Source organism: Crocuta crocuta, unplaced genomic scaffold (assembly GCF_008692635.1).
Source record: "Crocuta crocuta isolate KB4526 unplaced genomic scaffold, BGI_CrCroc_1.0 scaffold140, whole genome shotgun sequence".
NCBI classification, from domain to species: Eukaryota; Metazoa; Chordata; class Mammalia; order Carnivora; family Hyaenidae; genus Crocuta; species Crocuta crocuta.
Window position 1 is genome coordinate 1275359 of NW_027527775.1, and position 25025 is coordinate 1300383.

Consider the following 25025-nt stretch of genomic DNA (forward strand, 5'->3'; position numbering starts at 1 on the left):
ATGGATGGAGCTACAGTGTATTACGGTAAGTTAGTCAGAGAAAGACAAATACTATATTATTTCATTCATTTGTGCAATTTAAGAAATAACAAAGATGAACATAGGGGAAGGGGGAAAAAGAGAGGAAAGCAAACCACAAAAGACTTAACTACAGGGAACAAAATGAAGGTTGATAGAGGGGAGGTGTATGGGAAATGGGATGCATGAGTGATGGGTATTAAGGAGGGCACTTGTTAATTGAGCTCTGGGTGTTATATAAAAGTGATGAACCACTAAATTCCACTCCTGAAACTAATATTACACTGTATTTTAACTAACTAGAATTTAAAGAAAAAATTTTTTAAAAGCAGAAAGTTTAAATTAATTACACTTTAACTTAATGGTTTATGTTAAAATAACTTAATAACTGAAGAAATAGAACAAAACAATATGAAATAGCCAACAATTTAATATTTAAATTGAGGTCAACTACATGAAGTTCCACAATTAGAGGAACTTTCAAAATTAGAGGAAGTGTGTCAATACTTCTTGCTGAACAGTAAATACTTACAATTCTAAGCCACAACTGGACATCCAGAAACTCACAAATAGGAAATGTGACAACCACTGTCTTTCAGAGATCTGTGGAAGATGGCACCAATATGTTAAAGGGAATAGCATACATTAAAAGAAAGGAACCCACTAGATAACAATAAATAAATAACTGGTGTCAATGTCAATGTCTCCAATGGAAATAGCCTAAAATCAAATAGATCTGTTTTTCTAAGGGGGAAAGTAACAGAGGGTTTTGGAAAAAGAAGACATAAAATATCAGCCAGGCTTTTCATATGTTATATGAAACTAAAAATATTCCTTAGCTAGCACTGGTTTAACTTTCAATGAAAGGCAGATTTCCCCCTTTCTCTTAAAAAAAAAAAAAGAAAAATTTTTTTGAGAGAGAGAATATATGTGTGCACATGAATGAGTGGAAGAAGGGCAGAGAGAGAGGAAGAGAGAGAATCCCAAGTAGTCCCTACACTGTGGGCATAGCCAAATTCAGGGCTCAGACTCACAAATTGTTAGATCATGACCTGAGCCAAACTCAAAAGGCTGACCCTTAACCAACTAAGCCACCTGAGCACCACACATATTTCCCCCCTTAAAATTCAGGAATTAAAAACAGATCATTACCATCTGTTGCTTTTATATCTAGATGTAAACACTCAATAGTAATTTTTGGAATAAACAAATGACCTAGGTTTAGTAAACTCCTAGTATAGGACCTAGTCCTGGTACCACGATTGGATCATTACACATTGATCATTACATGCAAACTGTCTAAGTATACAGGTATTTTGCTTTCAAGGCCACTTCCACCACAGACCACCTATAAGATCCTGCATAAATAATTCATACCCTTAATTTTTAGCACTAATCATTGTCTTGCTTCCCTTACCAAGTCCAAAGCAGACATTCAAATAAGGTACATGTTAGCATTTTAGGTAAAAGGGATACTACCCAATGATATGAATTATTCCAGAATAATATCATAACTGACATACAATCCTCTTCTTTTAAATATCTCAAATAATAGAAAATAGAAATTCTTAGATGACTTTGCTTCACCAGCAGTGAGCAGTCAAGGTAAAGAGAATTGACCTCTCCAAATATTATACCTGTGTCATGTAAAGCCCGAATGATGAAACCTCCTGGCATTTAACCAAAGTGTTTGGGTCCACTACCCAGTGTGGTAGCACATCCAGAATGTAGACTCAATCTTTCACCATTCAGGCTAGCTTGCAATAGGGGAAGGGAGAAGAAGAAAGGAAAGACAGACAGGGAAGGAAGGAAGGAAGGAAGGAAGGAAGGGAGGGAGGGAAGGAGGGAGGGAGAGAGGGAGAGAGGGAGGAAAGGGGGGCGGTGGAAGTTGACTGAAAATGATAGATTCAGTGTGCCTGGGCACAGAGAAACTAAGGGAGGCTTAGGGAAGAGTCAGTTGTTACCATGTGAACAGAATAGAAGGTTTAAATCTGCACTTTTGACTACTAATCTCTGTTTACTCTCTGCACACACTGAGCAGGAAGACTAGCCAACTTTTTTAAAAAACAAAATAAAAAATCTAACAGCTCTGGAAAAGAAAAAGAAATGCTATCAATCACTAGGTAATTTGACAACTTCTTTAGTTCCAATGTAAACAAACTCTAAATTGTTCTTTCATACTCAGCAAAGTCTTCGAATTTCTTACAAAAAACATACCTTTAGTTACGAGAAAAAAAACCAAAATTTGAAAAATAAGGTAGATGAAATTGGTACTCACATGGAAGTGAAACAGTACATAAAAAAGGCTTATTTTTGTATGGAATTCAACTTATTTTGCATGGGATTATGTTAAGGTCTAATTACTAGTTCTAAGGGAAGTGATAACATGCATTCATTAGGTTTTAGTGAGTTTTATATTATCCATAGAAACTGACAGAGGTGACTAATAAAGTAGTATTTCCCTCAGCCATATGTAGAATATGTGATAATATAATTTCATGTATTAAGTAATGTTCAAAGCACTTTACATGTATTAATTTATTCCTCACAACAATCCCATAAAATAGTTGCTATGATTAACCTCATTTCTAAGTGAAAAAAACTGAGGCCCACAGAAATTAAAAAGGGTCCCAAAAGCAGTACCATGTTTTTGGTACTAAACAGTACTACGTATTCAGTATCATGAAGTTGTAGGGTATAGACTGCAATTATAAACTGCCTCACTCATCATAAAAACATGTAACTAGTGGCACATACTATTCACATTATAAGCCATCAAGGAGAATGCTTACTGAAGTAGAAAGGGCTAATATTCTGAGAAGGACAGATGAGCAAAGAGTGCCTCTCTCAGAACCCAGTAGACTCAGGGTGGATGCCTCTGATATAAACAAGGCTATTAGTAAGACAAATGTAGAAGGCAACAAGATTAGGCTGAAATTAGGAGGCAAGTGTTGATGTGTTGAACAGAAGACTTGAGTTGACATTTTAATAATGAAATGTAAATTCAAATAGACACAACGGATATAATATCCAGTGTGTCTTAATACTGAAAATTTTAAGTAAATGGTTAACTTATTCATTTAAATATATCCAGTGAAATTTAAGTACCATATAAAATTTATAATTCAAAAAGGATTTTTTGTAACAATTTGCATTACTCTTTTCTTTTTAAATTCCTTTTCATTGGTGCCTGGTGGTTCAGTTACTTGAGCGTCCAACTCTTGATTTCAGTTCAGGTCAATGGTCCCAGGGTCATGGGATGGAGCCCTGCCTTGGACTCCATGCTTAGCATGAAACCTGCTTAAGATTCATTTTCTCTCTCTCTCTCTCTCTCTCTCTCCAACTCCCTTTGCCCATATCCTCTGTTTGCATTCTTTCCCTAAAATAAATTTTAAAATATTTTCATTCTCATAGAGTATTATTTTTATGTAATGTACCTATGCCAGCAAACCTTTCATTGATGACTCAGCCATAGTTTTCAGATAATGCTTGAAATATATATCAAAATGTATTATTATTTTATGTGACCTTAATTCTCCAAGTGTTTAACATTCTTCAGAATCACACTTTCATGACAATTTTCCTAGAATTCAAATAAAAAAATAACAAATATATTTTTTAATTTTAAGTAATTAATAAACCTAAAGTCAATTTTCATCAGAAATACTTGTCTTAATAAGATGCATGGAGCCAGTTAGCATATTTAGTTTTTGATTGGGACATATGACAAGGGTTATTACTGCTAGAATGGGATGAAATTCATTGTCAATTTTATTCCTACATTTTATTTTTATAGATGCAATCTCTGAAAACTTTACTCACATAAATAAGTCTATGTAAATGGAAGGAGTTTGGTTAGAGCAACATCATTTTAAAAAAATCCTTCTGAATTATGCATTAAAATTTCACAGTCATTTGTCATTAGAAACAGTCATTGTTAATAATCTAACGGGCTCTCCCTCAGAGCAAAGAAGTGGAAGCTACGTGATGTGAACCAGTTCACCAAGTCATCTGAGCCATGGACTCTCTCGACACCGACATTTCAGACCCTCTCTTGATGGCTGCCCCAAGGCTCTTAAGACCTTAGCTGACACACGGAGGAAGACTCACAGGTGGGGAAAGATGTACTTTCCCTTTTGTAAAAGGGGAGGTCAGAAAGACAAGATGAGCTCTTTCATCTCAGACATGTTCATGGAAAGATCATTTTTAGGAACAACAAAGTTAGAATCTGGAAATTCTGCTTCTTAATAGCACCGAAGACTTCTTCATTTACCTTCAGGATAGACATTCTCCAACGTAGACACTCGTAGTCTGATGTGCAAAGGTTCATTTAGATAGGAATATATCAATGTTTGTATGTTTAGGTGTAATGTGTATGTGTTTACATATGTATGTATATTCTCTGATGAAAATTAGAGATAATGTATGCCTGTCACCCTGCTAGATAGAAATCAGACAACCAATAAAGGCTAATTTTATCAATTTTCCAATGGAATTTCGCACTTTTGTTTCATGCTACTTGGCATCTTCTTCCCCTAGATCGCTGCCGGCCTGGCTCCTTACTGTCACTCAGTTCTAAGTTTATATATCTTCCTGAAGCCCTCCTAAATCCTCAGTCTAAAGTGGTTCCCAATCAACTGCTACCACATTATCCTATTTTCTTTCCATTACAGCTGTAATGCTACCCAACATTGCTAGGGTATTGTTTGTTTTGTTTTGTCTTTTTGTTTGCTTATTATTTGTTTTTAGCCACTGAGTTAAGCTCTGGGAATATTATCTATATCTTCAGTGCCTTGAACAGTGTCTGGCACAAACTATGTTTGCTGTGAATGATTGTTTAATAAATAAATGAATGAGTCTATTAGTTTGCTAGGAATACCGTAACAAGGTACCACAGACTCAATGGCTTATACAACAGAAATTTATTTTCTAGTGGTTCTAGAGGCTAAAAGTCTAATATGAAGATGTCAGCAAGTTTGGTAGAAACCAAACACAGATGGAAACTGAATGCACATAACTGCCTCGAAGAGAGAGCTGCTTTCTCTCTATATCCTCACGTGATTGTCCCTTGGTTTTATATTGATTTTGTCCTAAAGTTCTCTCCTTATAGGGACATTAGTCATACAGTAATGGGGCCTCCCACATGACCTCACTTTAATTACCTTTTTACTATTATTTATTTTATTTTTTAGAGAGAGAAAGTGCAGCACGAGTTGGGGAGAGGGGTAGAGGGCAAGAGAGAGAGAATTTTAAGCAGGCTCCACACTCAGCACAAAGCCTGATGTGGGGCTTGGCCCCATAGTGCTGTGAACATGACCTAAGCTGAAATCAAGAGTTGGAGACTCAACCGACTGAGCCACTCAGATGTTCCTAATTATTTCTTTGAAAGCCCTCTCTCCAAATGCAGTCACAATATGAGTATGGGGGTTAGGACTTCAACACATGATTTGGGGTGGGAGGTACACGTTAGCCCATGACAATTAGTGAATACTCTGAGTTTCAGATTCTGACCTAAAGTAGCCAAACCATTACCCCTGACAAATTCTGGGACCTCTATTCATCAAGTGCAAAGTGTGATCTGGCAGAAACCTAATAAGCAAAGTACAGCCTCCAAAGTACAGGTAAGAGCAGAGTATATTATATCCACATAAAGTAGTATGTACAAATGATCATAACTTTATTCAGAAATGCCCAAAACTGGACACAACCAAAGTGTCCAGCTATTGGTGAACAATTTAATACATTGTGATCTATCTTTTCAATGGAATACTATTCTGTAATAAAAAGAAACACAGAAACCAAGAAAGCAAGATGCTAAATGACAGAATCCAGAAGACTCTATACTATATGAATCCATATATATAACTTTCTAGAAAAAGCAAAACTTTAGGGACAAAAAGCAGATCAGTAGTTGCCAGCTTGTGGGGAAGAAGATTAATTTCAAAGGCTTACAGGTGAACTCTCTGGGGTAATGAGAAAGTTCTATGTCTTGCAGTTCCATGAAAATATATATTTATCAAAGCCATCAGCTACATGATTAAGATGGTTTAATTTTATTGTTTATAAATTGCACCTTAAGGCAGCTAATTTCTCAAAAGTCAGAGCATATTGAGAGTAGTTAAAAATCCATGTTTTCATCTGATAGCCTGCCACAGGAGTTTTTCAAGTATCTTTTTCACATATATTTCAGAAAGAAAAAAGATAGATGCGTTTATTGTGAAACTAGGAAACTGAAATGTAGATTTCATGTTTAAAGTTCTAGAGAGTGCTATAGGAGCAGAAAGCAGTGTCAGTCTGAACCTGGAATTCTCCCTGACAGCCGCTGAGATAATTCCTCATGCATTTCCTCTTGTTTGAGTCCCCAAATCCCAAAGCGTTCCCTGAGCAGTCAGTGAGGATGTGGGAAGGATCCCCGCAAGCCATCATTACTCATCTCCACTGACTAGAACAGACTTAAAGATTTTATACACTTTTCTACTCCATATCATTTTAAAATTTCCTATGGAAGCACTTCTCCCCAACAATAAAACAGGCTAATACTATAGACAAAGTAGCACTCAACAGAAATTAAAGCAATTTTAGGCTGTAGACTACTTATACCCCAACTGGAAAAAGGAAGAATTTAGGGGAAAAATTTTTTCCTAGAAAAATGTACTCTATAGAGAACAGATGAAGAGGATATTTGCATTTAATTTAAAAGTTCTTAGGGTGCCTAGATGACTCAGTCAATTGAGCATCCCACTTCAGCTCAGGTCATGATCTCACGGATCGTGGGTTCGAGCCCCGCATCGGGCTCTGTGCTAACAGCTAGGTCAGAGCCTGGAGCCTGTTTCAGATTCTGTTTCTCCCTCTCTCTCTGGCCCTCAGCTGCTCATGCTGTCTCTCTCTCTCTCTCTCAGAAATAAATAAAACATCAAAAAAAATTTAAAGTTCTATAAAAGTTAACACTTTCAGGGAGCCTGGGTGGCTCAGTCAATTGACCGACTTCAGCTCAGGTTATGATATCACAGTTTGTGTGTTTGAGACCTGCATTGGTCTCTGAGCTGACAGCTTGAAGCCTGGAGCCTGCTTTGGATTAGGTGTCTCTCTGTATCTCTGTTTCATCTCTCTGCTGCTGTGCTCTCTTTCTCTCTCAAAAATCAATAAACATTAAAAACTTTTTTAAATTAAAAAAGAGTTAACACCTTCGGCATCAAAGAAATACCCCAGTTTCTTGGCAAGAGACAGAAACACTTGATCGTCAGCAGGATCGGAGACTTACAGACGTTGGACTGATCTGGAGCTAGAGTTCAGTCTTTGAAATGAGGCACACCAGGAAAGGACGCCGAGATTTCCACACATCCACCCCAAACACACATGTAACCCTAATCCCCGCAAATTTCATGTTCTGATTAATTAACGATACCAGGTTTTCATAATCACTGACTGCTCTTTCTTTGGGGGCTGATTTGGTTTAATGTTTCCTGACATTTCATCCAGCACACTTCGAGCTTTTTCACGGCAATAAAAAATAACAGCCTCTCTGCTTGACAGCAAGGAAGGTTTATTCAGTGCTGTCAAATAGATGAACAGTTATGGCTCTCCACCACACTAACTCACGGCACAATAGGTGGAACATCAAGAATAATTATATCAAATGGCCATGGAAACTGATTCACGGGATGTGCAGGTGAACGCCCGTTTCAAACATGACACTCTATTGTGTATTGTGTTGCTTCCAGCAGCAAAGAGGTTCTCATAACTTCCCTCTGCTCCTCATTTGAGTGTGGAAAGCTGCCAGGAAATTTCCTCTTCAAAAGCTGTGATCCAAGGGGCCATCCCCACCCTAGGCTTTGAGGAATTTCCCCAGGAAGTGGCCCCTTCAGTGCCTACACGGAGACGGCTATTAGTATAAGAACACTGCAGTGCATGGGAGGGGCACCTGGTGGTGTTTGGGGCCAGCCCGAAGTTGTTGAAATCAGCAGAAAGAAATGTGGATAATGGCACAAGCAGCTACCCAGGGGAGTCTGAAGAGGGGGAAAAAAAAGAAAGGATTAATGATCTCTGAGACTGGTTCTTTTTCCACTCTTTTCCTGAAATGCCAAACCATGGAGCCAGTTATCCATCAAGAGAGTGAAATATATCAGTGGATGGATTTGGTTTGCTACAGTGACAGCCAGCTCCACTTCTGAATACTCTTTGAAAACAATTTTTACTGTGCAATGCTGGAGAAAGCCAACAAATAATAAACCTGTCGCAGCACTCACCAAGTGCTCGTAAATACAAGAGTCTGTCACGCAGCTGCGAAGGGAAGCCATTCCCAAGCTTGAAAAATTGTCAGTGCTTCATCATTGCGTCTGATGTCAGTTTTCATTTAGGGCTGCATTTTGGGGGCAACCGTGATCTTCAGCATTCTCGAAGTGGAGGCCCCTGTTCCCACCGGCCAGGAGTTTAGAGTGGAGAAACGGCCATCAGGAGGAAGGCTCGGAGTTCCTGGGCTCTATTTATTTTCCTAACAGTGGTACAGTTACACACCAATAAGTTCATCTTTTCAGTTAACTCAAACAACTATACTGAATTGTGCTTATCGTGCATTTTTGCTGACAAAATTTCAAAGGCAATAAAAATCCCATTAGGGAAATACATANCATTGTTTGTGTCTGTCCGATTCTTGTCTGCCTTCTCTGCTCCTCTCTAAAGTGATCGAACAAGGCCTTGACAAATAAAAACAAGAAAAAGAAATCCTCACATAAACCCTGCAAGGAGAGAAATGAGGGCTCTGTGGGACGGCAGGGTGCTGAGCAGACAGTTTTCTACCCTGTCTTGTCACTTTTGGGGGATTCAGTTGCAACAAACTGTGAGCAGATTCTTCACAAGGGAACCACGACACTTCCTGCCATGTACTCTGGAGGGTTCACTCTGGACAGGAACAAGCTGCTGTGTCTAAGAAAGTCTTGTCTCTAACTGAGGTAAAGTTTCCAGGTGCTCGGAAGGTTCCCATTTCCTGAGAGAATACAGGTCACACATTTTGGTATGGAAACTAATGAGCTACTGGATTTGGAAGTCACAGCTATAAGCATGCATCCCTTAGAAAGACATTATTCAGTAAGAAGACATGGTTTGTTCACTGACTTTCCTTTTCTCATATTAAACTTTCCCATGCCTGAACTGTATGGGGCAGAGGTACATGAGCTCCCTAACCCTAACCCACTCTACTCAAGACCCTCTGAATGTTGTAGACAATTTGAGTACAAAGGTGAAGATTTGTTGGTATAATTAAGCAGTCATGTCCAAAAGGAATATCTAGAGCTGAGAATTGATAAATCACCCCCAAGAAAGGCAAGAAACTAAACTATTCAGACTTACCATCTAGTAACAGAACAACAGGATCCATAGACCCAGACAGACATCCCATGCAGACTGAGTGCTAACAGAACAGGACTCCAATGGTGGCTTGTCCTAACATATAGGGTTGAACCACTTTCAGTGAATGGTTCAGCAAATGAATACTCAGTTCCAGTGAATGAAAAACAATAGCAGCAACAAAATGTGTTACTCAAAACAGACACACACACACACAAAATATTGTTGCTTTACCCAGATCCTTCATGGAAATAGTAGTTAATACACTCAGTATTGGAATATTTGTTTCATTAGAAAATATGTAAAATAGGGGCATCTGATGGCTCAGTGGGTTACGTGTCTGACTCTTGATTTCAGCTCAAGCCATGATCTCACAGTTCATGGGTCCAGGCCCCACATCGGGCTCTATGCTGACAGTGCAGAGTGTCTGTGAGGTTCTCTCTCTTTCTCTGCTTTAGTTGTTTCTCTCTTTCTCTCTCTCAAAATAAATAAGTAAACTTAAAAAAAATAAAATACACATTTCTTAAAAGAAGAAAATATGTAAACTTGAGCTATATATTATATCTAAATCATTCATTTTCCCCCAGCACATCCAAAATAACTTAATCAACAAATATTTAGTGACTGTTTATGTCAGTCCCTGAGGTCAAAAGATATTTAAAGTCATATTTGAACTTTCTCACATCTCATAAATCTAAAACTCTGCCAACTATGCCTTCAAAAATAAACTCCACCTTTCAGTATGAGGATTCTATTTGCTTAACACCATTTTTTTCTTACTGCAATTATACATGTACATATTTATTTGTTCATGTACTTATTTTCTCTTTCCCCATCACTATGTACATGTGTGTTTATTGCTTGTTCACTTTCTCTTGATATTTCCTGGCCTAATTCCTGACAGCAGAGGGCATTCACTATTTTCTAAAGAATGCATAAGTTCTATCACCATAATGTGCACTGTGCTGTCCAATGAAGATTAAAATATTAATCAGCTAATATTTCTACTCTCAAAAACATAGAGCCTAAAACTAAGGGTTTGTTAATCTGAACTTGATGGCATGGCTCCCAACTATCTTCAAAATACAAAATTTGATCTTTTTTAAAATTTTTAATGTTTTTTTAAATTTATTTCTGAGAGAGAGAGAGACAGTGTGAGCAGGGGAGGGTCAGAGAGAGGGAACTATAGAATCTGAAACAGGCTCCAGGCTCTGAGATGGCTGTCAGCAAAGAGCCCGACATGGGGCTTGAACCCACGAACCACGAGATCATGACCTGAGCTGAAGTCAGATGCTTAACCAACTGAGCCGACCAGGTGCCCCTGATCTTTTTTTAATATAACTTGCATATTTTAGTATTTGCCTTGATACTTGTACCCTGAAAGGTGTCAGGGAGAGAGCATCAAAGCTGAGGAAACATATTAGACCATGGTAATATGCTGGTTATTATCATTAATACTTGATATCATTCTATTTACTAAACAGAGAAGTTCACAGAGCAGTGTAACACAATAGCACTAATTACCAAAATTCACTAAAATCTAGATATCCTATCACTAATCTCTAAATTCAGGAATTTCTTGATATTCAGAAGTAAGTGACACATACTTACTTTGTATATGGTTTTGGGAGTATTGGAATAAGATGATATATCAGTATATAATTTAAAAAAGTGATGTTTGCATTCAGCATTTAATTTTTCCAGTGCCTAACTTAGACCTTAAATCATTCTTGTTCAGAAAGAAATTATCCAAATGACTATTACAATGCTGGCAATACTGCTGATGCCTCTCGAACAAGTCAGAAGTATCTTGGGGATCCTAGACCGGTTCTTTTAAGAAAAAGGAAATATTATAGGATTTAGCAAGTATGGTTATAATAGTGTGTGTTAGGGTAAAGGTTGACCCTATAATAAACAGAGTCAAAATTAAATGACTCCAACAACAGAGAAGACACTTTTTTTTTCATGCAACAGTCTGAAAGTTGGCAGGCAGTGTGAGCCCATTAGGTGTATTTCTCCATGACGTCATCAAAGCTATTTCTATATTTCTACTTTACTCACTAGTCTTGAGTGGACTCTCCTCACCTGCACACTCAAATTTGGGTCACTATCACTGAGAGAAAGGATGTGGGGCAGCTAAGCATTTTTACATACTTGGTCTGGAATTTGCACATGTCACTTCCACTTACGTGCCTGTCACCAATATTTACACATACAGATTGAAATGTAACTGAGGGGCCGCTCTGAGCCCCCCAGGATAGAGATGATATGAAATTGGGGTATGAAGAGAGAACAAGCATCAGTGGTTGGAATGGTTGCCTAATTCTCCCTACTCCAAAGTTAACAGATTAGCCATACTTAATCTAGATGAGAGGGGACTCTTTGGACACAAATAATTTCATAATAGCCAAATTGTTGCTTTAAACAGAAAAATCAATAGGAGGGAAATTACACTGGAAAAAAAACCTTTCTGGGGCACCTGGGTGGCTGGGTCAGTTAAGCACCAAGTCTTGATTTCACCTCAGGTCATGATCTCGCAGCTTGTGAGTTCGAGCCCCACATCCAGTTCTGTGTTAGTGGCATGGAGCCTGCTTCGGAATACCTCTCCCTCTGCTCCTCCCCTGCTCACATTTTTTTTCCTCTCTCTCTCTCTTTCTCCATTTCTTTCTCTCTTCCGCTCTCAAAATAAATAAACTTTATTAAAAAATAACAATGTTCCCTTTCAAAATTTCAAGACACAAGTCACCTACACACTCACACACACACACACACACACACACACACACACACTGAGAACAAGAGGCAATGTGATCCTTACATGCTCTGGAGGCTTATGATAACAAAAGAGCTAATCAGGACAAAAACAATTGGGTATTTTTAGATCTGCAATAGGAAAAAGCAAAAAGAAAAACAAGGCCAAGCAGAGACTAGACATGACCAAATTCTCTCATTAGAAAATGATCTTGTTTTGAATTCCCAATGAGGAAATACATGGTAATGATTAAACTGAGTGATTCTATATATATAATAGCCACATTTTAATGTTCTCGAATGGGGCACCAAAAATAAAAACTAAAACATTTTCCATTTCTGAAGACATGCACAGAAGACTGTGGAGTAATACAACTATCCCCTGCAAAGTTTCATCTTTATGAAGATTCTTTTATGAAAGAATCTCAGGATAGCTTATATATACCCAAAAGAATTTTTGAGGGGAAAATAAAAATGAAAGAAGCAAAGAGAATGACAAATACGGAGATGCAAATACAAAACAAATAATTAAAGCTGTAAAATCAGTCTCCCAAGTATACCTTTGTATTTGTTTAACCAGTTTACATGTTCATTTTGTTTTTTCAATGATACATATAACTCCACATAAAAGAAAAACCATTTGTGCACTTAAAGCCTAAAGTACTGTTCATTAACTCTCACTAGATTTGTTCTAAAGGAAAGTACTTTTAAAAATTAATTAAGACTGGGGTGCCTGGGTGGCTTAGTCAGTTAAGCGTCCGACTTTCACTTGGGTCATGATCTCGCGGTTCGTGGGTTCAAGCCCCGCGTCAGGCTCTGTGCTGACTGCCAGCTCAGAGCCTGGAGCCTGTTTCAGAGTCTGTGACTCCCTCTCTCTCTGACCCTCCCCTGCTCATGCTGTCTCTCTCTCTCTCCTAGAAATAAATAAGACATTTAAAAAATTTTTAAAGAAAAATTAATTAAGACAGCATGCAATATTCTATGTCTAATAGCGCCGGGAATGAATAAGAAAACAAAAGGAGGAAAAATATCACAAAAGGAAACAAGAACTAAATGAATTTATATTACACTGTCACAAATAATTTTTTTACACATTTCTTTTCTTAAGTTTATTAATTTATTTTTGAGAAAGAGCAAGAGAGTTGGGGAGGGGCAGAGAGAGAAAAAGAGAGAGAATCCTAAGCAAGCTCCATGCTGTCATACAGAGCCCAGAGTGGGGCTCAAACCCACAAACGGTGAGATCATGATCTGAGCCAAAGTGAAGAGTTAGACCCTTAACCAACTGAGCCATCCAGACATCCTACAAATAAATTTATATTATCATCATTCGTTAGATAATTCAGATTCAGTTCTTTTAGGAATATATTTCTTTTCTGTTCTTGTATATTTACAGTCCCTTAAGAAGGGTTTACCTATGAAAAATTATCAAATCATTAAAATTAGAAAAAACTGTTTAATACCTTGCCTAAGAATTTTCTGCATTTCTGTTATAATCTGGAAATATTATCAATTAGTGAATAAATATTTCTCTTGTTTTCAATAGTAAACTGAGAAGAATTTCCATTCACCACATATAGAAATTGACCCAAAGAGAGATTAGGCTAGACTCAAGAGAGTAGATAAAGTTAAATTATCTAAACTGGGTCAGCTATGTAGCTCAGTCGGTTAGCATCTGCCTCTTGATCTCAGCTCAGGTCTTGGTATCAGGGTGGTGAGTTCAAGCCCTGCTTTGGGCTTCACACTGGGCGTGAAGCCTATCAACAGATAAATAACCAACCAACCAACTAGAGATCTAAAATTGGAACAGGAATCAGCAAGTTTTTCTGTAAAAAATCAGAATAGTATTTATTTAGCGATGTGGGTCATATACATTCTCTGTCCTATATCTTCTGGGGTTTTTTTTTCCTTTTACAACTCTTTAACAAAGTTACAACCATTTTTAGCTTCTGGGCATAAAAACAGAGCAAGGGTCTTACTGTTTGCTGAGCCCTGCTCTAAATTATTAACCATATATTCAGAAAATGTCATGTATCTATGTAAAATATATGTATTTGCATATATATTTACATATGTGTGCATATATTTATATATGTATGTTTCTAGTGTATATATATTTATGAATATTTATAATGCACATATATTAAAACATACACATGTTTTGTGCATATGTACATTTTGACATGCCTCCATATACCACTGAAGATCCAATAATTATGTTTAAAATAAAATAGGAATATTTTCCTTAAAATAAAAAAATTCTCAATTTATATCTTCTCTATGAATATGTGATTGCATATAAACATACTTACATATTTTCTTCTCATAAATTCCTTATGTTTATTTTTTGAAATTCATTCATTATATTTTTATTATTTTTTAAAATTTTAATTATTTTTGAGAAAGAGAGAGTGCGTGAGCAGAGGAGAATTTAATCTGGGCGGGGCAGAGAGAAAGGGAGACAGAAGGTCCTAAGAAGACTCCACACTGACAGCAGCTAGCCTCATATGGGGCTCGGACCAAAAATCATATCACACTTTTTTTCCCATGAGGACCATGTCTTTTCAGTCCTATTATATTCCTGCTTTTCCTGGAGATTTTCATCATATATTTTCCTTCCTTTTCTGCAAAAGAATAATACACCTTTACACATCACTAACATCATCTTATTGCTTCATCATACACCTGATTAAAACAAACTCGCAATCCTTTTGAAGTTACGCTTCCAAGAATCCTCTGCCTCTCTCTCTATGTGGACTCTCTGGATGGTATCGTGCAACCAAACCTCCTCTACTGTTTCTGGTGTCCCATGTACCCTTCTCTCTTGGATAGTGTTTCTATGAATAATAATAAACAAGTAAATGTTTTCCACGAAAAATGTTTGGAAGATAAATATCATGAGTTTTGCATACCCCAAAATGCATTTGACCCAATGATCTAGACTAGTATCTTGACCACATGTATTTGCTAGATTGAAAATGTATTTTCCTCGTTGCTTGTTGCAGATGTCAACTTGACTTTTATTTCATGAGTGTCCTATTTTTGTTTTCTTTCCTTTCTGGAAACTTCTGTAACCAAATCGGAGGCCAGAGCCAGAGTGGACCCAAGATCATGGCCCTAGCCAAAGTTGGATGCTCAACCAATGAGCCACCCAGATGCCCCTCATTTATATTTTTAAACAAAACTCTCTTTCCTTACTATTAACTCAACAGTTAATAATCAGTCAGGAAATCACCTTTGGTTTTTCTTATGAAAGATTTATAGTTGATCAAATATGCCCAAGTTCAGACAGATTTGTAATAGTATTTATATAGAAGAAAATATCAGCCTGTTATATGATACTGACTGGTGTGCTGATCCTTGAACCAAGCACATTACATACACTCTCCCAATTATTTCTCACTATCATGCTATGAAGTGGCTATTTATTAGCCACATGAGAAAGCTGGGCCCAGAACAGCTAAGTGACTTTCCCATAGTCACAGAGCTACTCAGCAGTGAAGCTAGAACTTAATCTTTCTCTTAAATTTAAAACTAATCCCCACTACTATCCCTTCTTTGAAAATTCCAGTCCCAGCTACCTCGTCAGGTATCTTATACTTTAGAGACTAAGTCTGACTGATTTTGTATGGGCCTGAGCAAAGAATGGCTTTTACATTTTTTAATGACTGGAAAAAGTTTTTATAACATGTGAGAAATACATAAAGTTTAAATCTGTGTGTATAAATACAGTTTTACTGGAAAACAGATATTTATGTATTGTCTGTGGTTGCTTTACTAATACAGTGGCAGAGCTGAGAATTGTAGCAGAGACCGTGTAGCTGCAAAGCCTAAAATATTTGAAGAAAAAGTTTGCTGATTACCAGTATAAACTATATTCTTTCTCTTTTGTATCAACCTGTTCTAACTAGATATTTACTGTTCTTACTCATGCTCAGGTCACTTCCATTTGGAGGGGGGGAAAAAAGGTAGATAAAAGATCCTCACTCCATGTTTTTTCCTTCCAACCACAAGTACGACTGTCTCTTCACAGACAAATTGGTCTGGAAAGTTCTCAATGTTCATCTCTGTTTCCTTTCCAATCACTCATCAACCCACATCATATTGGCTTTGGGGACTATCATTTTAATAAATAAACTTTCAATAATGTCACTACCGAATATACATAGATTCATTTCATTTTACATGTCCTTTCACAAAGAGTCCACAGTATTAACCAATCTTTCATTCTGAAGCAAGTTCTTTGTTTCTTTGTGTAAAAATGTCCCTTTTTTTCCTTCAAATACTTTGGCCACTGTGATCGGTCCCCTCTTACTACCCTTTGTTCCCTCTTGGCAGAATATAGTGTCATTCCTCAGGTCCTCGGGTCTTCTCTTTCCAATATCTGCATTCCCTAGAAAATCTATTATCCTTTCAGTTTCAATTCCTACCTATAAGCAAATAACTCACAAACTTATATCTCCAGTTTAGACATTCTTTTTCCACTCCAGACTCATAAATCCAATTTTATATATCCTCTTAGGTATCTCCAGTGAATTTTAACACATTCAAAGCCAAACCATGACCTTTCTTCAGGCACCTGTTTCTCTTTCATCCCACCCGCTCATTTCGGACACTGTTACCACTGTTCCTACAGTGCCTTAAGACCAGAAACCTTAGTACTTAACACTATTCTCTCTAGCTCCCCATGTCCTGTCCATCAACAGATCCTAAATCCTTCGAGAATCCATCTACTTCTTTCCATTTTCCCTAGTCACCAAGTTCAAACCAACATAACCTTTCATCTAACCTACTTCAATGACCTCCTAGCTGCTGTCTCAGAGTCCACTCTGTCTCTGTCTACCCAAGTCCATTCTCTACACTGTAGTAAAAGTGGCCTCCGATTTGGTTACAGAAGTTTCCAGAAAGGAAAGAAGACAAAAATAGGACACTCATGAAATAAAAGTCAAGTTGACATCTGCAACAAGCAACGAGGAAAATACATTTTCAATCTAGCAAATACATGTGGTCAAGATACTAGTCTAGATCATAGGGTCAAATACATTTTGGGGTATTCAAAACTCATGATATTTATCTTCCAAACATTTTTCGTGGAAAACATTTACTTGTTTATTATTATTCATAGAAACACTATCCAAGAGAGAAGGGTACATGGGACACCAGAAACAGTAGAGGAGGTTTGGTTGCACGATACCATCCAGAGAGTCCACATAGAGAGAGAGGCAGAGGATTCTTGGAAGCGTAACTTCAAAAGGATTGCGAGTTTGTTTTAATCAGGTGTATGATGAAGCAATAAGATGATGTTAGTGATGTGTAAAGGTGTATTATTCTTTTGCAGAAAAGGAAGGAAAATATATGATGAAAATCTCCAGGAAAAGCAGGAATATAATAGGACTGAAAAGACATGGTCCTCATGGGGAAAAAAGTGTGACATGATTTTTAGAAAACATCTAAATGTAAAAAAAAAAAGAAGAAAAAACTTATTTCATCTTGGGATCTAGAATATTCATCTTTGAGTTGCCTGGTCTTTCTTTCTCCACGTATCCGCAGGTAGTACCTGGTATCTATTAATAATGTTTGGAAATGCACATTTTTATTTTACTGGTTCTGGTTTTCAGTTATTAGATTGATATGCATGCAAAGGAGAAAAAGCAATATAATGCCATTTCTGTAAACCTTTATGATTCTAAAATAATTATTGAAAAATGGAAGAATTTCAGAGGCAGACTGTACTGGAAGGACACTGAAGCATATTAAATCCTGAATGTATAAACTGGACAAAGTATATGCTTTAAAACTGCCAGATAAGGAAATAAAAATTTAAATATATTAATAATATAATAAGTATCAATGGAGGTAATGGACTAAAATTCTATCAAATATTGGCAGTAGAAGGAAAAGGTGAGGAAGTGGGAGGTGAGGTGAGAATAACTCGAGCAAAGACTGTCATCTCTTCTAATAGTGATTTCCTATTACCTATAGCTTGTAGTTGGTCTAACAACAAATGAGGGTGAAAATATATTATTAAGGTGGACATAAAGGTGACTACCAGGAGAAGCAAAAATAGGTGAGCTCTGTGGAGATGGAAGGGGCCTTGGTGGAAGAACTTTGCTCTTTTTTGTACTCAGAGCTCCTTGAATTATTTACTAAGTAAGTGTATTACTTGTGTAATAAAAGAAAAACAGTAATTCAAAATAGCAAATTGGAGCATGACTCCATTCAAATATTAAAATTTAGAAGAAAGAAAACTAACAGTCCTGAGAAGTAATAACAGAAGCCCCAAGAAAATAGGGAAACTAAAAGCAATTTAGAGATATTTATATTCTTGGATGTAAAACATCTTGATCTTACTGCCAAAAGAGTATAATGTTTAATATATCTCTCAAAAAACAGAAATAACAAGAAAAGGCTATTAAACGCAAAAGTCTCTCACACACACTGGAGTTAGAAATACACAGAATCACAAAGATGTTATTTCAAATCAAGCAACAATGACAGAAGTAATATAATAGTAAAACTGTCCTTAGCATACTTCTAACTGCAATAATGTGAGGAAGAAACCTAAATATTAATATGTTCTTTACTTATTACTGACAGAGCTCAGTACGAACATCCTCTCTCTGTCTGTAAAGCACAGTTTGGCTGCACACTGTATAATGCACATCTGTCATCTGTAGTATTTAGTGATGGTAGGGCACTTGGGACATTCCAGCAGGTGTCTTCATTCTCCCTTCCTGCCTTTAAGTACCTATCCTTTGAGTTTTATGTTCTCAGGAATATCTTATATCTTTTACAGGTGAGAAGAGATAAAAGCATAACAATTATATTTAATTATTAGAAGAGCTCCTTTAATCATAACTATCTACTATGGAATTTGAGGGATATTTAGTGGAAACCTGAACATGCCATCCATAGTCATTTACTTTTTGTAGTTGATTTATTTCATCATGCCCAGTAGTGATTAATTCAATGGGAATATATATACAACATAGAATCTAATATTTAAAAGCCATTCAAGGATTATGGTCTGAATCACATCAGGCACATAAATCACTTCTCTTTTATCCCTGAGATATGACTTAACACACTTCCAAACAAAGCCTGATTTATTACTATAAAAAAAGATAATAACAAGTGTTGGTGAAGATGTGAAGGAATTGGAACCCTTGTGCACTGCGGGTGGGAATGTAAAATGGGCACAACCCCTAAGAGAGTTGCTCAAAAAATTGAAAACAGAATCATATAATCCATAAACTCCACTTCTGGGTATATACCCCCTAAAATTGAAAGTTGGGCCACAAAGACATATTTATACACTCACATTCACAACAGTATTATTCACAATAGCTAAAATGTAGAAGCAACACAAGTGAACATCAACAGGTGAGTAGATAAGAAAAATGTGGACTATACATACAGTGAAATACTACTCAGTCTCAAAGAGGAAGAAAATTCTGACACACGCTACAACATGGATGACCCTTGAGGACATATGCAAAGTGAAAAAAGCCAGTCATGAAAGCAAATACTACATAGTCATATATGATTCCATATACAGCCTGAGAGATCAAAATCATAGAGACAGAAAGTAGAATGGTACATGCCAGGGGCTGGGGGAAAGGAGGAATCAGAGAGTTAACTGTTGAATTGTATGGAGTTTTGGTTTGTACAAGATGAAAAGAGCTATGGAGATAGGATGGAAGACAGTGATGGTTGTAAATTATGACTGCACCTAAAACCACTGAATTGTATACTTAACAATGGTTCAAATGGTAAGTTTTATGTGTGTTTCACCACAGTAAAAAATATCGAAAAAAAAAAAAGCAGCCTCATTTATTGTTGACAAGCACTAGTCATTAGAATATTCTAACGCTATACCAAGCTGAAACTTACTTCACATTTAACTTCATTGGTCCTGGTGAGAGCTTACCTTTGAAGCAACAATGATTATTTTTTCTTCCACATTACACTTTCCTAAACATTCATACTTAGCCATACCACAATGAAGTCTTCTTTCAATGCAATTATATAAATTTCTTTGGTCATTTTGGTTCAGGGTATAGTTTTGAAATCAGCTAGACCAGAGTTCAAGCTCTATATCTGCCACTTACTCACATAAGGTTTGGGAAAGTGATTTAACCTTTTAAAGCTTATAATGTATACAAATAATGGTAGTTAACCAGTAAGTCCGTTGTGAGAAAAACATGTAAGGCATTGATAAATAACTTATGTGCTTGAGTCATTTATCATTTTTGTAAGACCAATGTTTCACAGGGTGTTATGAAGAACAAGTAATACAATCCACAGAAAAAAAAATTGCCAATCCTAAAGCATTATACAATAGTAGTTAATTCTAAGTATGCTTGGTCTTTTAATAATAATGGTCAACTTAAAGTAAGACAGTATTCAGCTTATTTTGCTCATGAACTAAGCATAACAAACCAAACTACTAGATATGCTGCATTTTCTATTTTTATCGATGTGTGCTAGTGACTTATAACCAGGAATTAGTTCTTACAACTTTTGGAAGACATTTTATCCTTAACATCTATTAATTTTATATATAAAATACATGGTAAATGAGCCAAGCAGAAGTGAATATTCTAAATAACATTTTCGTGGAGCATAAGTGATTCTTGACTATTCCATGTGGCAACTGTAGAACAAAAATGAATGTTATTACTTTGAGGAACCAGTTATTACCTTGAGTGGCTATTCAAGATCTTTATGATTTTCAACATTAAGCAAGCCATTGTGCATCTCTTGCCTTGAAGCTGAATAGGCTAGCGACAGCCCATTGACATTGGAATAACCTAGAGGCCACTAAAACATGTCATTATGTGACTCTCACTCCACAATTTAGGGTCATCTCAAAGAGCAGGCAAGTAGAATTTTACCATAAAATATTTCAGTAAAACACAGTTCTGTTTGTTTGTTTGTTTTTTTTAAATTTGTTAGACAGAAAGAGCATGCAAGGGTGGGGGGGTGGAGAGAGAGAGAGAGACAGAGACAGAGAGACAGAGAATGAATCTTAAGCAGGATCCATGCTCAGCACCACAGAGTCCATGTGGGGCTTGATCCCATGACCCTGGGATCATGACCTGAGCTGAAATAAAGAGATGGACACTCAACCAACTGAGCCACTCAAGTGCGCCAATAAAGTTCTGTTTTTTAATATTAGTATTAATGAACTAATATGCTATCAGCAACACAGTATCCCATGAATCACCTGGGAAATTCACATGGAGCTAGAACTGTTTAGTGGAAACAAAAGACTAAATAAATTAAAAGGAAATAGTGCTTTATGAAATAAATCTACATGTAAAATGAAATTCTTTGTACTTTTGAGTCATAAAACATTGACATAAGAGTTACACTTTTGGGGGCGCCTGGGTGGCTTAGTCGGTTAAGCGTCCGACTTTCGCTTAGGTCATGATCTCGCGGTTCGTGGGTTCGAGCCCCGCGTCGGGCTCTGTGCTGACTGCCAGCTCAGAGCCTGGAGCCTGTTTCAGTCTGTGACTCCCTCTCTCTCTGACCCTCCCCTGCTCACGCTGTCTCTCTCTCTCTCCTAGAAATAAATAAAACATTTAAAAAAAAAAAAAGAGTTACACTTTTGTAGTTTTACATTTAAAATAAAACTTTGTTAATACGTTGTAAGAGTATCAATATTTACTTCTTTGAGGCTTAAATATTTGATTTTGAAAGTACAATAAGGCAATACCAAAAAAAAACCCACTATCAACATGGAAACACAAACACTCTCTGGAGTTTATATTTCAAAATTATCCAACTGATGAAAGGAAACAAGAATTTTTGCTTTAGTAACTAACTTAAGTCTTCCCTGCTATCATTTAGAATGTTTTAAGTCATTGATATGGACAATAGACCGAGTTTGGATTGCCAGCAATCGTTTTTTCTTTACGTTTGAGATCTGAATATCATACATACTTAGGTGCCACTGGGGAGAATATTAGGAATTAAAATGAAGTTTTAGCACTGAATTGGAAATCACAAATGAGAGCACATCCCTTCCTCTGAAATGCTTAAAAATATGGAACGCTTCACGAATTTGCGTGTCATCCTTGCGCAGGGGCCAAGCTAATCTTCTCTGTATCGTTCCAAAGTAAAATGAAGTTTTGGGGCGCCTGGGTGGCTTAGTCGGTTAAGCGTCCGACTTTCGCTTAGGTCATGATCTCGCGGTTTGTGGGGTCGAGCCCCGCGTCGGGCTCTGTGCTAACTGCCAACTCAGAGCCTGGAGCCTGTTTCAGTCTGTGACTCCCTCTCTCTCTGACCCTCCCCTGCTCACGCTGTCTCTCTCTCTCCTAGAAATAAATAAAAAAACATTAAAAAAAAAAAAAGTAAAATGAAGTTTTAAACATTATTGTTTAGGGGCACCTGAGTGGCTCAGTCAGTTAAGCGTCCGACTTCAGCTCAGGTCATGATCTCACGGTTCGTGGGTTCGAGCCCCGCGTCAGGCTCTGTGCTGACAGCCAGCTCAGAGCCTGGAGCCTGTTTCAGATTCTGTGTCTCCCTCTCTCTCTCTCTGATCCTCCCCTGTTCATGCTCTCTCTCTCTCGGAAATAAATAAAACATTAAAAAAAATTATTGTTTATATTGGGTGTATATAACCTTTTTTTATTATGTTAGCTGTCTAGAAGAAGTGATTAAGGACAAATAATTTACAAATTAGGCCCATGTGGAGATGGCCCCTTTGTATTACATTAAGATATTTTGCTTTGGAAATCCTTTAGTTCATGTATCAGAATGAAGTGAGCCATAGAGTGTAAAACAGAACTTCACCCCAAATTAATCAAAGGTGTGGCATATGATTAAATTCATGACCTATGTATATTAGTATGTATGACAATTGATTCTTTTGGGCAGGTAGAGAAATAGGAAAATAATACTTGAAATCTTGTAATTTTTAAAAGAGGACAAAATTAAAAATGATGAAAATAAGCAACAGATAATAATTATTGAATACTTAGTATATTCATACACTGTACCAAATTTACATGCTTTATATGCTTTATTTATTCTCTGTCAAAACTATTTAAAATAGTTGCTTTAATTAACTTGTGATACATGATAAAACAGAGCATTAAAAGGTATTTTTTCAAAATTTAAATAGTATTTTTTAATATTAGGATCAGCAAATTAATGTACTGCAAGGAATATAGCAGCACATTTTATTGTAATGTACTGCAAACAATTTGAATCCTGATCTGTCTGAAGCAAAACAAAGACCAACAACTACTATTATACATAGCAGTGATTTTCAAAAATGAGTTATAACATGAAAAGCAAAGTCAAGAAAAGCAAAAGTAAGTAGAACTATATCAAGCTAAAATATCTCTGTATGGCAAAGGAAACCATAAATAAAATGAAAGGCAACTTAAGGAATTGGAAAAATATTTGCAAGTCACCTATCTGATAAGAATATGCAAAATATAAAAGAAACACAACTCCACAGAAAAAATATTAAAAATAAACAAAGAATCTAAATGGACATTTATCCAAAGAAGACATACAAATTGCCAACAGACACATGGAAAGGTGATTACCATCATTAATTATCAGGAAGATGCAAATCACAACCACAAGGAGATATTACCTCACACCTGCTAGGATGTCTATTACTAAAAAGACAATAAAGCAAATAGTGGTGAGTAAGTGAAGAAAAGGAAACCCTTTACCCCCTTGGTCATAATGTAAAGTGGTAAAGTCACTACATAAAATTGGTATAGAGATTCAAGAAATTAAATACAAAACTACAAGAAGATCCAACAATTCCATTTCGTGATACACATCCAAAGGAAATAAAATTACCCTCTTAAAGAGATATCTATTTTGCCATGTTCATACCAGAAGCATTCACAACAGTCAAGGTATAGAACCAACCTAAGGGTCCGTCAACAAATGAATGAATAAAAACATGTGATTATACACACACACACACACACACACACACACACACACACAGACACACACACTGGAATATTATTCGGCCTTTAAAAAGAAAAAAATCATTGGGGACAACATGGATGAAACTCAAGGGCATTATGCTAAGGACATAAGCCAGACAAAGAAAGACAAATACTGCATGGCATTACTTATATACAGAATTTAAAAAAAATGTTTGTTATTTATTTTTAAGACAGAGACAAAGCATGAGAAGGGGGAGAGAGAGAGAGAGAGAAAGAGAGAGAGAGAGAGAGGAAACACAGAATCTGAAGCTCAAGTCTCTGAGCTGTCATTACAGAGCCCAATGTGGGGCTCAAACCCATGAACTCCAAGATCATGACATGAGCCAAAGTTAGACATTTAACTAACTGAGCCACCCTGCACCCCTATGGAGAATTTTTTTTTCCATGAAAGGTCAATCTCACATAAATGGAGAGTAGAAAAATGGTTGCTAGGGACTTCAGGAAAGGGGAGAGGTGGATAAAAAGGTACAAACATTCAGTTATGATGAACAATAAATAAGGTCTGAGGATCTAATGAGTAACATGGTGACTACAGCTCATAACACTATAGTGCATAAGTGAAATTTGCTGAGAGAGAATTTAAAGGATCTCACCCAGAGATGGATGGATAACACATACAGTAAATACGTGAGGTGACAGATGTGTTAATTAAGTAGATAGTGGGGAAATCCTTTTACAATACATATGAAGATCAAATCATCATGTTGTACACTTTACATAGCTTACATTATTTGGGGGCACCTGGGTGACTCAGTCGGTTAAGTGTCCGACTTCCTCTCAGGTCATAATGTCACAGTCATGAGTTCGAGCCCTGCATCAAGGTTCTGTGGTGACAGCTCAGAGCCTGGAGCCTACTTTGGATTCTGTGTCTCCCTCTCTCTCTGCCCCTCCCCTGCTCACGTTTTGTCTTTCTCTCAAAAATAATAAACA

At 36.8% G+C, this 25025-nt stretch overlaps 1 long non-coding RNA gene and 1 pseudogene across 1 annotated transcript in view; both read right to left on the reverse strand.

The window, feature by feature from the left end:
* LOC144239288 (uncharacterized) overlaps positions 1–25025 on the reverse strand; it is a 62032-nt gene that overhangs the window by 21066 nt on the left and 15941 nt on the right. The window contains exon 2 of the long non-coding RNA XR_013337368.1: positions 551–621. This is a non-coding gene — a long non-coding RNA (uncharacterized LOC144239288). The remainder of the gene's footprint in view (positions 1–550; positions 622–25025) is intronic.
* Positions 22154–22247, reverse strand: LOC144239480 (U6 spliceosomal RNA; annotated as a pseudogene).